This window comes from Neolamprologus multifasciatus, chromosome 11 (genome assembly GCF_963576455.1).
Source record: "Neolamprologus multifasciatus chromosome 11, fNeoMul1.2, whole genome shotgun sequence".
Taxonomy (NCBI): Eukaryota; Metazoa; Chordata; class Actinopteri; order Cichliformes; family Cichlidae; genus Neolamprologus; species Neolamprologus multifasciatus.
In genome coordinates this window covers 4,544,403-4,556,466 of record NC_140449.1, presented here as the reverse complement: position 1 = coordinate 4,556,466, position 12,064 = coordinate 4,544,403, and the positions used below count along the sequence as shown (strand labels likewise).

General features: G+C 43.3%; 1 pseudogene across 1 annotated transcript in view; it reads right to left on the bottom strand.

Annotated features, from left to right (window-relative positions):
* LOC146507637 (NLR family CARD domain-containing protein 3-like) overlaps positions 1-11,441 on the bottom strand; it is a 32,644-nt pseudogene extending 21,203 nt beyond the window's left edge. The window contains exons 1-3 of the transcript XR_014876936.1: positions 11,034-11,441; positions 10,751-10,792; positions 6,664-8,449 (exon numbers count right to left, since the gene is read on the bottom strand). The product of XR_014876936.1 is annotated as an NLR family CARD domain-containing protein 3-like (transcript). The remainder of the gene's footprint in view (positions 1-6,663; positions 8,450-10,750; positions 10,793-11,033) is intronic.
* Positions 11,442-12,064: the final 623 nt, after the last annotated feature.

Sequence of the window (12,064 nt, the reverse complement as noted above, 5' to 3'; positions counted from 1 at the left end):
GAGGGGCCGATGGCGCGATATAGTAGCCTTGCTTCTGTCAGTCTGCCCCAGGGCAGCTGTAGCATGCCTCCACCAGTGTGCGAATGTGAGCGTTTACGTGTTTTGGAGTTTGTACGTGCTTCAGGGTTTGTACGTGCTTCGGAGTTTGTACGTGTTTTGGAGTTTGTACGTGTTTTGGAGTTTGTACATGCTTTGTCTCTAGCAGTCACCGTAAATATACTTTTATTCATTCACTCCACATAAAATGTAATAAATAAATCATATAATACAAAAACCAACTATTCACATTTCAACTTTTAACTATTTAAACTTTCAGCTTTTTCCTTTTAAACAAATTTAAAGTGAAACAACACAAAACCCTGCAAACCACAACACAATTAAATATACATTTAAATATGAAAACAAAAAGAAGATGCATATTCTCTGTCATTTAGGCCTGCATTATTAAACTTTCTGAATCCTTTATTTTCTGCAACTGAAAATAGTTGTGGATGATTACTATACCTTTCTATACCTTACTATACCTTATGATATCGCTACAAGTGAAAAACCTGGGTGTCATTTTTGACTCTGAGCTTGGTTTTATCCTACATATTAAACATGTAACCAAAATTGGATTTTATCATCTAAAAAATATAGCCAGAGTCCGCCCTATTCTCTCTCGGACCAACACGGAGATGTTGATGAATGCTTTTATTACCAGTCGCATTGATTACTGTAATGCCCTGCTCTCTGGTCTTCCTAAAAAGAATATTTCAACTTTACAACTTTTACAAAACTCTGCAGCTCGTGTGCTGACGAAGACCAGAGGGCAGGCCCACATTACACCGGTTTTAGATTTGCTGCATTGGCTCCCCGTGTGTTTCAGGATTTTAAAGTTCTTTTATTTTTTTTTAAATGTCTTACTGGTCTTGGACCTTCTTATCTCTCAGATCTGCTTTTACCATATGAACCCTCGCGGACCCTGAGGTCCTCTGGTACTGGCCTTTTGATTGTCCCTAAAGTCAGGACACATACTCACGGAGAGGCAGCTTTTCAGTGGGCCACCACTGAAAAGCTGCAAAGGTCCTCGTCTGTGGAACAGCCTGCCAGAGGAGCTCAGGGCCGCAGAGAACGTACATGTTTTTAAGAACAGGCTCAAGACCCACCTTTTTAATTTAGCTTTTACTTAACGTTTATTTATTTTATGATTATTTATTCTATCCTGTTATTCTATTTATTCATTTAGGTTTTACCTAATATTTATTGATTTTATTCTTATTTATTTATTTTCTATTTCTATTTCTATTTATATTGTATCCCATTCTTATTTATTTTATCTTTTTACCCTGTATATATCCTATTGTGTCATATCTCCAGTGTTTCCTCGGAGGGCGCTCTCTGCACCGGGGCTTCTTTGCCTCCCTCCTGCTGTGTTCCTAGCCTGGAGGCTGCGGTCTGTGACCGGCTTCCGGTGCAGACGGCTCCCTGTGATAGTGTTTCCTCACTTGGCTCATGCGTACCCAGCCCAATTTTACTTTTTAAGTGTGCATGCGTGTGTGTGTGGGGGATATGTCTGTATTCACATTGCTTATGTTAATGAAAGTGTGGGGAGTGAGTTGGAGGGCAGGTGGGGTGGGCTGCTTTTAACCATGTAAAGCACTTTGTGCTACATTTTTTGTATGAAAAGTGCTTTATAAATAAAAATTAATTTGATTTGATTTGATGAGGACATTCAAGATGGCGCCGAGGACGGCAGCCTCGGTACTGTGCTCTCTCGCACTTTTCTTGTTTCTGTTTATTTTCTGCACTTTTGGGCACTCAGACCACATCACTTTCTCCAGACATGAACTGCTAAACATCAGGCAGTCGTCTCACTATAGTTCTTATCTATTTTTCACAAACCCGGAAAGTTTTTTGGAGATTTTAGTTGGAGGCGCAGCAGCTCTCTGTGGCTCCTGGAGGAGACGTAGACAGGGGACTCACACTGGTGCGCTGGTGAAACTACGTCGGCGAGGATTCCGCACGGCACTCCCCTCCATTCACCTCGCAAATCTCCGCTCTCTTCCAAACAAAGTCGACAAATTACTGCTCTTAAACCGGACTAACAAGGACTTTGCATGCTCTGCTGCCCTCTGCTTCACTGAAACCTGGCTCAGTGAGTGAGTCCCAGTCTTAAATCTGCCGGGCTTCCAACTTCACCGGGCGGACCGCGAAACTGAGCTCTCGGGGAAAACAAAAGGTGGTGGAGTCTGCTTCTACGTTAATGAAGGTTGGTGTACTGATGTCACAGTGTTACAGAAACACTGCAGCCCACACTTGGAAAGTCTTTTCATCAATTGTAAACTGTTTTATTCACCGCGGTAGTTTTCTTCCTTCATGCTGGTCGGAGTTTACATCTCTCCTCAGGCCAACGCGAACCACGCACTGTGCGAGCTGGCTGACCAGATCACCACCCTGGAAAGGAAATTCCCGGATTCCTTTACAATTATCCTTGAGGATTTTAACAGAGCAAACCTCAACCACGAACTCCCTAAATACAGACAGCATATAGACTGCCCCACAAGGGACAACATAATACTGGATCACTGTTACACCACTCTAAAAGATGCCTATCACTCTGTTCCCCGGGCAGCTTTGGGACATTCTGATCATTGCATGGTCCATCTTGTTCCAGTTTATAGGCAAAAACTCAAACATGCCAAGCCTGTAGTCAAAACTGTGAAGAAGTGGACTAACGCAGCAAAGCAGAAACTGCAGGACTGTTTTGACTCCACTGATTGGACTGTTTTTGAAGCTGCATCTGATAACCTGGATGAGCTGACGGACACTGTGACATCATACATCAGTGAAGACGTGTGTGTGCCAACAAAGACCTTTTGCACATACAACAACAATAAACCATGGTTCACTCCTAAACTCCAACATCTTTGTAAGGCCAAGGAGGATGCCTACAGAAGTGGTGACAGGGCCCTGTACAAGCAAGCCAGGAACACACTGACCAAGGAGATCAAAGCAGCTAAAAGGATCTACTCCCAGAAGCTGGAAGAACAGCTCTCAGCCAACGACCCTGCGTCAGTGTGGAGGGGCCAGCAGGAAATCACCAGCTACAGATGCCCTCCACCCACTGTTGAAGCAAACAAAGACCTGCCCAATGAGTTAAACACATTCTACTGCAGGTTTGAGACGGACAGACTCCCACGCCTCACCCTCCCCTCCCCAGAGACATTGCTTCAGACACTGACCCCCAACACACCTTCCACCTCTCCCCCCTTCACCCTCATCCTCCCCAATCCAGTCTCAATGACCACCCCAACCCTCCCCAATCCAGACCCAACGACAACCACCACCCTCTCCAATCCAGACTCAACGACCTCCATCACACCTCTCACCCTCCTGCCTCAAAACCTGTGCTGAACAGCTGGCTCCCATCTTTACTCGCATCTTCAACAGATCCCTGGAGCTGTGTGAAGTTCCATCCTGCTTCAAACGCTCCACCATCATCCCTGTTCCCAAGAAACCCACCATCACAGGATTGAATGACTACAGACCTGTCCCCTTGACGTCTGTGGTCATGAAATCCTTCGAACGACTGGTGTTAGCCCATCTGAAGGACATTACAGGCCACCAGCTGGACCCTCTGAAGTTTGCCTACCGGGCAAACAGGTCGGTGGATGATGCAGTGAACATGGGGCTGCACTACATCCTGCAACACCTCGACCGCCCGGGAACTTATGCCAGGGTCCTGTTTGTGGACTTAAGTTCGGCTTTTAACACCATCGTGCCTGAACCTCTCTCTTCCAAACTCTCCCAGCTCAGCGTGTCACCAGCCACCTGTCAGTGGATCACCAGCTTCCTGACAGACAGAAAGCAACAAGTGAAGCTGGGGGAGATCACCTCTGAAACCCGGTCCCTCAGTATTGGTGCCCCTCAAGGATGTGTCCTCTCACCACTACTGTTCTCCCTCTACACTAACGACTGCACCTCCAAGAACTCGGCTGTTAAACTCCTAAAGTTTGCAGATGACACCACTGTGATTGGCCTCATTCAGGATGGTGACGTCTCTGCATACCGGCAGGAAGTTGAGCGGCTGGTACACTGGTGCAGTCAGCACAATCTGGAGCTGAACACTCTTAAAACTGTAGAGATGACAGTGGACTTCAGGAAACATCCCTCAACTCTGCCCCCCCCTTACCATATTAGACAGCCCTGTGTCGACTGTGAAGATCTTCAAGTTCCTGGGTACCACCATCTCCCAGGACCTGAAGTGGGAGACCAACATCAACTCCATCCTCAAAAAGACCCAGCAGAGGATGTACTTCCTGAGACAACTGGGGAAGTACAGTCTTCCAGAGGACCTGCTAATCCAGTTCTACACTGTGGTCATTGAGTCTGTCCTGTGCTCCTCCATCACAGTCTGGTATGTTGCAGCCACTAAACAGGACAGGAGCAGACTGCACTGTACGGGCAGCAGAAAGGAACATCGGCGCCCCCCTGCCCTCCATCCAGGATCTGTACCTCTCAAGAACCAGGAAATGGGCAGGGGAAATCATCACAGACCCCTCACACCCTGGACACAGACTTTTTGATCTGCTGCCCTCTGGCAGACGGTACAGAAGCCTGCAGACCAGGACCACCCGACACAGGAACAGTTTCTTTCCCCTCGCCATCTCCCTTCTAAACAGTTGACCTTTCACACTGCTCCCACTGCTAGACTGCAACTGCACCTTATGTACATTCTGTAGTATTCATTCCACCTCATTCATTTCTGTATTTTATGTATATAAGTTTAGATTAGTTATTTATAGTTGGTTTACACAGCTTTGTGTATGTATGTGTATGCATGTGTAATGTATATATAGACACGTGTGTGTGTTTGTGTGTGTGTGTGTGCGTGTGTGTGTGTGTGTGTGTGATTTACATTGCTGTGCTTGAGAGCCACCATCTACCAAAACCAAATTCCTTGTATGTGTCTGCACATATACTTGGCCAATAAACTCAATTCTGATTCTGATTCTGATTCTGATTTCTAATGTGACGTTGTTGTCCCTGGCTCTCTTTCTCTGTCTCTCCCTCCCGCTCTGTTCCTGTGCTACTGTGCCCCTCCCCCCTCTTCCCAGCGCAAGCACAAGGCTCGTGTGCAGAGTGAAGTGGAAAAAAGTGCAAGAGAGAGGGTGAGAGAAAGAAAAAAAAACCCACGGCTCCCAAAAAGGAGCCGGCTCGTGTCGTTCACTTCAAAGATCCGGCTCTAAGTGCCGTTTCATTCGCGACCAACACATCACTATTACATTCATACACATTAACACTCTTGACATGCAGAAAAGAGAAGCTATGGATTGAACCACTAACCTTCCGATCAGTAGGTGACCTGCTCTACCTCCTGAGCTACAGCCACTCAGTGGCAAACATGAGTAAACCCTCACTAGGTTTTGGATAAAGCATTCACTGATAAACCTGTCAAACCTACATTTGAAACGTTGGCTACCATAGCAGTATAGTATTGGATTCCTATGATGGGTGTTCCTTCTTTAGTCACCTTTTTCACTCAACATGTTTCAGTAGACCTCTCTACATTGATTCATACTTGTCATTAATCTCTGGCTCTCTTCAACAGCATGTCTTTCATCCTGTCTTCCTTCTCTCACCCCAACTGGTTGAGGCAGATGGCCGCCCCTCCCTGAGCCTGGTTCTGCAGGCGGTTTCTTCCTGTTAAAAGGGAGTTTTTCCTTCCCACTGTTTTTCAGGGTGCATGCTCATAGGGGTCATATGATTGTTGTGTTTTTCAACCATCCCGTATTTGCATCTTATGGTGTTGTGCCTAATATTTTAATAGTTTTCAAGATGCATTAACTATTTTCTGAAAATCAACCTGCATATTATTTTCGAAACAGGAGTGTTCCCGGGTTCAAATCCATGATCATGCAAGCTTCATCTCAGAATCTAAAGACATAAAATTAATGAGGTTAGAAAAATCAATAGATCTCAAAAGGGAATTTTTTGTGTTGAACCAGAAAAGTTTTCATGGAAATCATTTCTGCAAAAGTAGATATAGCAATTAGTCATGTCCTTACATAAAAGTCCTCCACAAAGCAGTGAGAAGAAGTCAAAAATCTCATGCCTCTTTCTCCACAGTGTAAATGTCAGGGTCCCCTGACATTTACTTACTAGCAATTGCATTCTGTCACATTTTTAAAGGTTCTGAGACTGTGTAAATTCAAACACTAAGAGCATGACATACAAGAGAGTGACAAAAATGCATAACGAAGATATGGCAAGAGGAAGAAACACGAGAAATATGATTGAATCTGCAAGCAGCTGCAGAACTGGGACAACTGTACTAGTGAGGCTGAAGTGAACTCATGCAGAGCAATAAGCTCACAGGACATGTCACATGTCACAGATTTTTATTTTCATTGTATTTGTATTTACTTTGAAAGGAGTTGATGGTGGACCTCTGGGTACATCACAGGATGATTCTAGATGGTTCTTTGATAAAAGGTGACACCCAGAAATGTTTAATACACTCTGACATTTACTGCTGCTATTAAACACTAAATGTGATATACTTTAGTTAGTGCTGATAATAATTTTATTATTATTTGATCATTTTAAGTTTTATAATTTGTAAAAAAGTTTTACATTTTAATCTTTTATAAATAAAAGACTGATCACACATTTACTTACAGAGCTTTGTTGGAGGCTTTGACCACTGGCAGCAGCCTAAGAAGAGCCTCCTCTGAAGCAAAATATTTCTTCAGGTCAAACACATCCAGATCTTTTTCTGATGACAGTAAGATGAAAACCAGAGCTGACCACTGAACAGCAGAAAGTGAGGAGAATAGTCCTGACCTCAGTGACCGTTGGATCTCCTCCACTAGAGAACAATCATTCAGTTCATTCAAACAGTGGAACAGATTGATGTTTTTCTCTGCAGAAAGATTCTCACTGAGCTTCTCCTTGATGTACTGAACGGTTTCCTGATTTGACTGTGAGCTACTTCCTTTCTGTGTCAGCAGACCTCGTAGGAGACTCTGATTGGTCTGCAGAGAAAGACCCAGGAGAAAGCGGAGGAACAAGTCCAGGTGTCCATTTGGACTCTGTAAGGCCTTGTTCACAGCACTCTGGTAGAAGTGTGTCTCTGCAGATTCTCTTGTTTCAGACTTCTTGGAGGTTGTTTGTTGTTCTTCCAGCAGATTGATTCCAGAGTTGATGAAGGTCAGATGGACATGAAGAGCAGCCAGAAACTCCTGAACACTCAGATGGATGAAGCAGAACACCTTGTCCTGGTACAGTTCTCTCACCTCTTTAAAGATCTGTGTGAACACTCCTGAGTACACTGAGGCTGCTCTGATATCGATGCCACACTCTGTCAGGTCTGATTCATAGAAGATCAGGTTTCCTTTCTGCAGCTGATCAAAAGCCAGTTTTCCCAGTGACTCAATCATCTTCCTGCTCTCTGGACTCCAGTGTGGATCTGTCTCAGCTCCTTCATCATACTTGACCATCTTCACTTTGGCCTGAACCACCAGGAAGTGGATGTACATCTCAGTCAGGGTCTTGGGTAGCTGTTCTCCCGTTCTGGTTTCCAGCACATCCTCCAGAACTGTAGCAGTGATCCAACAGAAGACTGGGATGTGGCACATGATGTGGAGGCTTCGTTGTGTCTTGATGTGGGAGATGATCCTGCTGGCCTGCTCCTCATCTCTGAATCTCTTTCTGAAGTACTCCTCCTTCTGTGGGTCAGTGAACCCTCTGATCTCTGTTACCTTGGCAACACATTGTGGAGGGATCTGATTGGCTGCTGCAGGTCGTGTCGTTATCCAGAGATGAGAGAATGGAAGCAGTTTCCTCCTGATGAGGTTTATCAGCAGCACATCCACTGAGGTGGACTTTCTAGGGTCAGTTAGAATTGTAGTTTTGTGGAAGTCCAGAGGAAGTCGACACTCATCCAGACCATCAAAGATGAACACAACCTGGAAGTCTTCAAAGCTGCAGATTCCTGCTTCTTTGGTTTCAGTAAAGAAGTGATGAACAAGTTCCACCAAGCTGAACTTTTCCTCGTTCAGCACATTCAGCTCTCTGAAAGTGAATGGAAACATGAACTGGAAGTCCTGGTTGGCTTTGCCTTCAGCCCAGTCCAAGGTGTATTTCTGTGTTAAGACTGTTTTCCCAATGCCAGCCATTCCCTTTGTCAGCACTGTTCGGATTGGTTTATTTCCTCCAGGTGAGGCTTTAAAGATGTCTTCTTGTCTGATTGTTGTTTCTTTGTCTGGTTTCCTGGATGCTGTTTCAATCTGTCTGACCTCATGTTCATCATTGACCTCTACAGTCCCTCCCTCTGTGATGTAGAGCTCTGTGTAGATCTGATTCAGAAGGGTTGGGTTTCCTGCTTTAGCGATCCCCTCAAACACACAGTGGAACTTCTCTTTCATGTTATACTTGAGTTTAAGCTGACATTGTCGAAGAGCATCTGAATTTAAAAGAGGATATTAGATGATTAGTCTATTGCGGTTTTTGTGGTGCGAAGATCTATATGTATTCACTTGTTTGCCTCTTAATGACTTTTCTAATACCTCACCACCTCCGATTTCCATAAAAAACTTGTCACAAAGCCTGGACAGGTTTGAAATTTTAGATATATCAAATACTTTCAAAAATGATTTTCTGAAAAAGACCTATTAGAGCACTTTACTCTCACACTGCAGGCCTGCTTGTTGTTATTAGAGTATTTAAAAGTAGAATGGCAGGCCAAATTTGACCCCACAGGTTGTTTTTCTTCAAAATCTTTAAAATGCAAAGTTGTAATATATTCATATTCCAGGTATTCCCCATAAAATATGTTTGTAACATGAGGCCATTTGCATTTTATTTATTTTTTCATTAATTTAAAAAAATGCAGTTTTTGTATCACTACCCCACTCTTCCATAAGTGGGGTCAAAAATGACCCCAAGCAGTTGCTATGGAATCTGAAACTTTCATTCTTAGCAACTCTGACTGACCCACTTACACTTCTGATGGATCAAGTATTAATTTTTACACAGTAACATACATGATTTATAGTCAGGGCTGCACATAAGTGGTCCGCAGATGTGCATTCACTGTCAAAATAAAAGTATTCCCGGAAATTCAGAGAATACGTGCTTCTTTTGTGGTGGAGGAACACCAAAGTAATTGCTTACGGAGCTTGCTTCTTCGACATCTTTAAGAGTTCTGAACAAATGTCTGTCCTCCTCCAGAACATCTAATGTACGCAAATGAGCGTTCCAACTTCTTATCTGGTATGCGTCTTTTATTTTGACAGCAAATGCGCACCTGCGGACCATTTATGCGCAGCCCTGTTTATAGTTTCCTGTGCATTTCAAACATTGTCCTTTCTGATGTTTTTTTTTTTAATATTTAAAGTAACATGGCTGCTATGAGGCCAGCTAGGATCCCTGTGGACCTTGCCCTACAAGTTATACAAGACGGATGGGATGAAGAGCCCATTGGAGGCACTGACTCAGTATCTGACATCTAAGATATAGAGGACCCAGACTATTGTCCCCCCCACTGAACAAGGCCAGTCAGATACAGAGGAGTCCTCTGATGAGTCCTCTGAAGAGGAGATGGATATTGAGTCTAACAGAATGAGGCCCTCTTACTGCTCTAGCCACAATATTCTGAATTAGTCAGCCAGGGCTTACACCTGGGTTTAGTACTTTCTCCCCAGGAAATGTATGGAAGATGTTCATGTCTGATAATTTAATATAAGAGGTTCTTACATGCACAAACATGGAGGCACGAAGAGTAGCCACAGACAGGGGAAAAGAGTGGAAAAATGTAATCAAACTTAAGCTCCTGGCCTTCATTTGATTGACCATTCTTGCAGGAGGTGAGAAGAACTGGGATGTACCAGTCAGTGTGTTTTTTGGGAGTCCTCTGCATAACCCATTGTACAAGGCCACTATGTCAATACAAATATTTAAAGATGTTTGCCGTTTCTTGCACTTTGATGACAAGAGGACGAGAGCCTACCGACTGAAAACAAACCACGTGGCAGCTTTCTGCTACATATGGGGCCTGTTCCTGGTCAACTGCAGGCAGAAATTCATCCTCAGTGATTGTGTTACAGTGGGTGAACAACTTGTGCCTTTCAGAGGGAAGACCCAGCTTCTGCAGTATATGCCGTGCAAGCATACAAAAGTGATACAAAAACTGCAATTTCTTAAAATTAATGAAAAAATAAATAAAAATGCAAAGGGCCTCATGTCACAAACATGTTTTATGAGGAATAACTCAAATATGAAAACATTACAACTCTTTGTTTTAAAAAATTTTGAAGAATAACAACTGAGTTTATAGCAAAATGCATTGTTTCTATTTGGGGTCATTTTTGACCCCACTCGTGGAAGAGTGTAGGTATTGGTAGGTTGTGCATCCAAGGGTTAAAGCATGACTATTTCTGATTCCAAACATGTTAGGTGGTTTTCTAGTTTGTTTTTTAAAATCTGCTATGAACCATCCTTACATCTCATGTAAAGCTCTGTTGTCTTCTGTTTTAACTGGATGTGCTTCCAAAGCCTAAATATCAGGTAACTGCTATTATAGCCAGTGAACTGAAGTTAGATAATATTAAAATGATCAACCATTCACGCATTAGAGCTCTGACCGCTGAGCTACGCTGAGGCAAAAGAGATATCATGTGAAAAAGCATTCACATTGGTCAGCTCAGGTATGTGTTTCTGCCGTATCTATCTCTCTTCAGACAAACTGATGACGACTGATTCCTACCTTCTGATGTAATCGATGAAGCTTCCTTGACTGAGGGACTTCCTGTTGGAGTAAAATGTGACTTGAATCATGAACTGGTCTTTTTAAAACTGAAAACGTGCATGATTTCAAAATAATGTAAATATAATATTTGTATTCAAACATACTTTGAGGAGTAAAAACACTGAATTAAAAGGTAAGCCTATAACATCCTCAGTTTACATACATTTCATAATATAAATTTTGACAATTTTGTGTCTGCATATTGCTCTGAGTGTTTAATGTCTGTTTTTCTCTGACTGACCTTCATTCATCCTCTCTATAATCTACCTCGCCACCTCCATAACTCGGTCTGAATATGCCTGCACCATCAGATCTACTGTTTTTAGTCTGTCTGCATTCTCCAGCTGGGACTTGTAGATTGTGGGTAAATCACCTCCAGGTTCATACTGCAGGTAAAAGTGTAAATGCTTCACCTCCTCGTCTCCCAAGTTCTTCAACATTTCCAGCAGCTGCACTGGTAAGGCCTTCTCCATCCCTGATCTGTAAAACATGAGAGCACATGAATCGCAGACAGTCCTACATCTCCTATTTACTTATGTAGGGCATTGCACAACAGATTACAACTTACATGTTTTAATCTGGACTAAGGTTTTTTGGGAGTTTTTGTACTGTAATGGGAATACTATTACATGTCAAATGAATCAGTAATAATTGTCATAGGTGTCCTGGAAATGAGGACCTAAATGCAGACACTCAAATTGAAGAAGCTAATAAAAAAAAATAGGAAACTGAAAACTTCTGTTTGAGGTTACTGAAACCTAAAACTGAGAACACACACTAGGGTGAGAGAGCACTGTGGGAACCAAACACAAATGGGAACATAAATGGGACAGAGAGAGAGAGAGATCTAATTTTGTTCCTTGGATCTGCTGGAGCCACTCGCCTAGCTTGGGAGTCATTGCACCTAGTTCTCCGATTACCACTGGGACCACCGTTACCTTCACCCTCCACATCTTCTCGAGCTCTTCTCTGAGCCCTTGGTATTTCTCCAGCTTCTCGTGTTCCTTTTTCCTTATGTTGCTGTCATTCGGAACTGCTACATCTATCACTACGGCTTGTTTGTCTACTACCACTATATCCAGTTTGTTAGTCTTCGCCATTTTATTTATCTGGAAGTCCCACAGGATCTTAGCTCAGCCAATCTCCACCACCCTTGAGGGTGTATCCCATTTTGACCTGCCGTATTACCTGCCGTCTTACCTGGTGTGATAGACCCCAGCCTCTTTGGATCTTGTGCTCAGAACTTGTCCCTATGCTGCCATGATTAGTGCC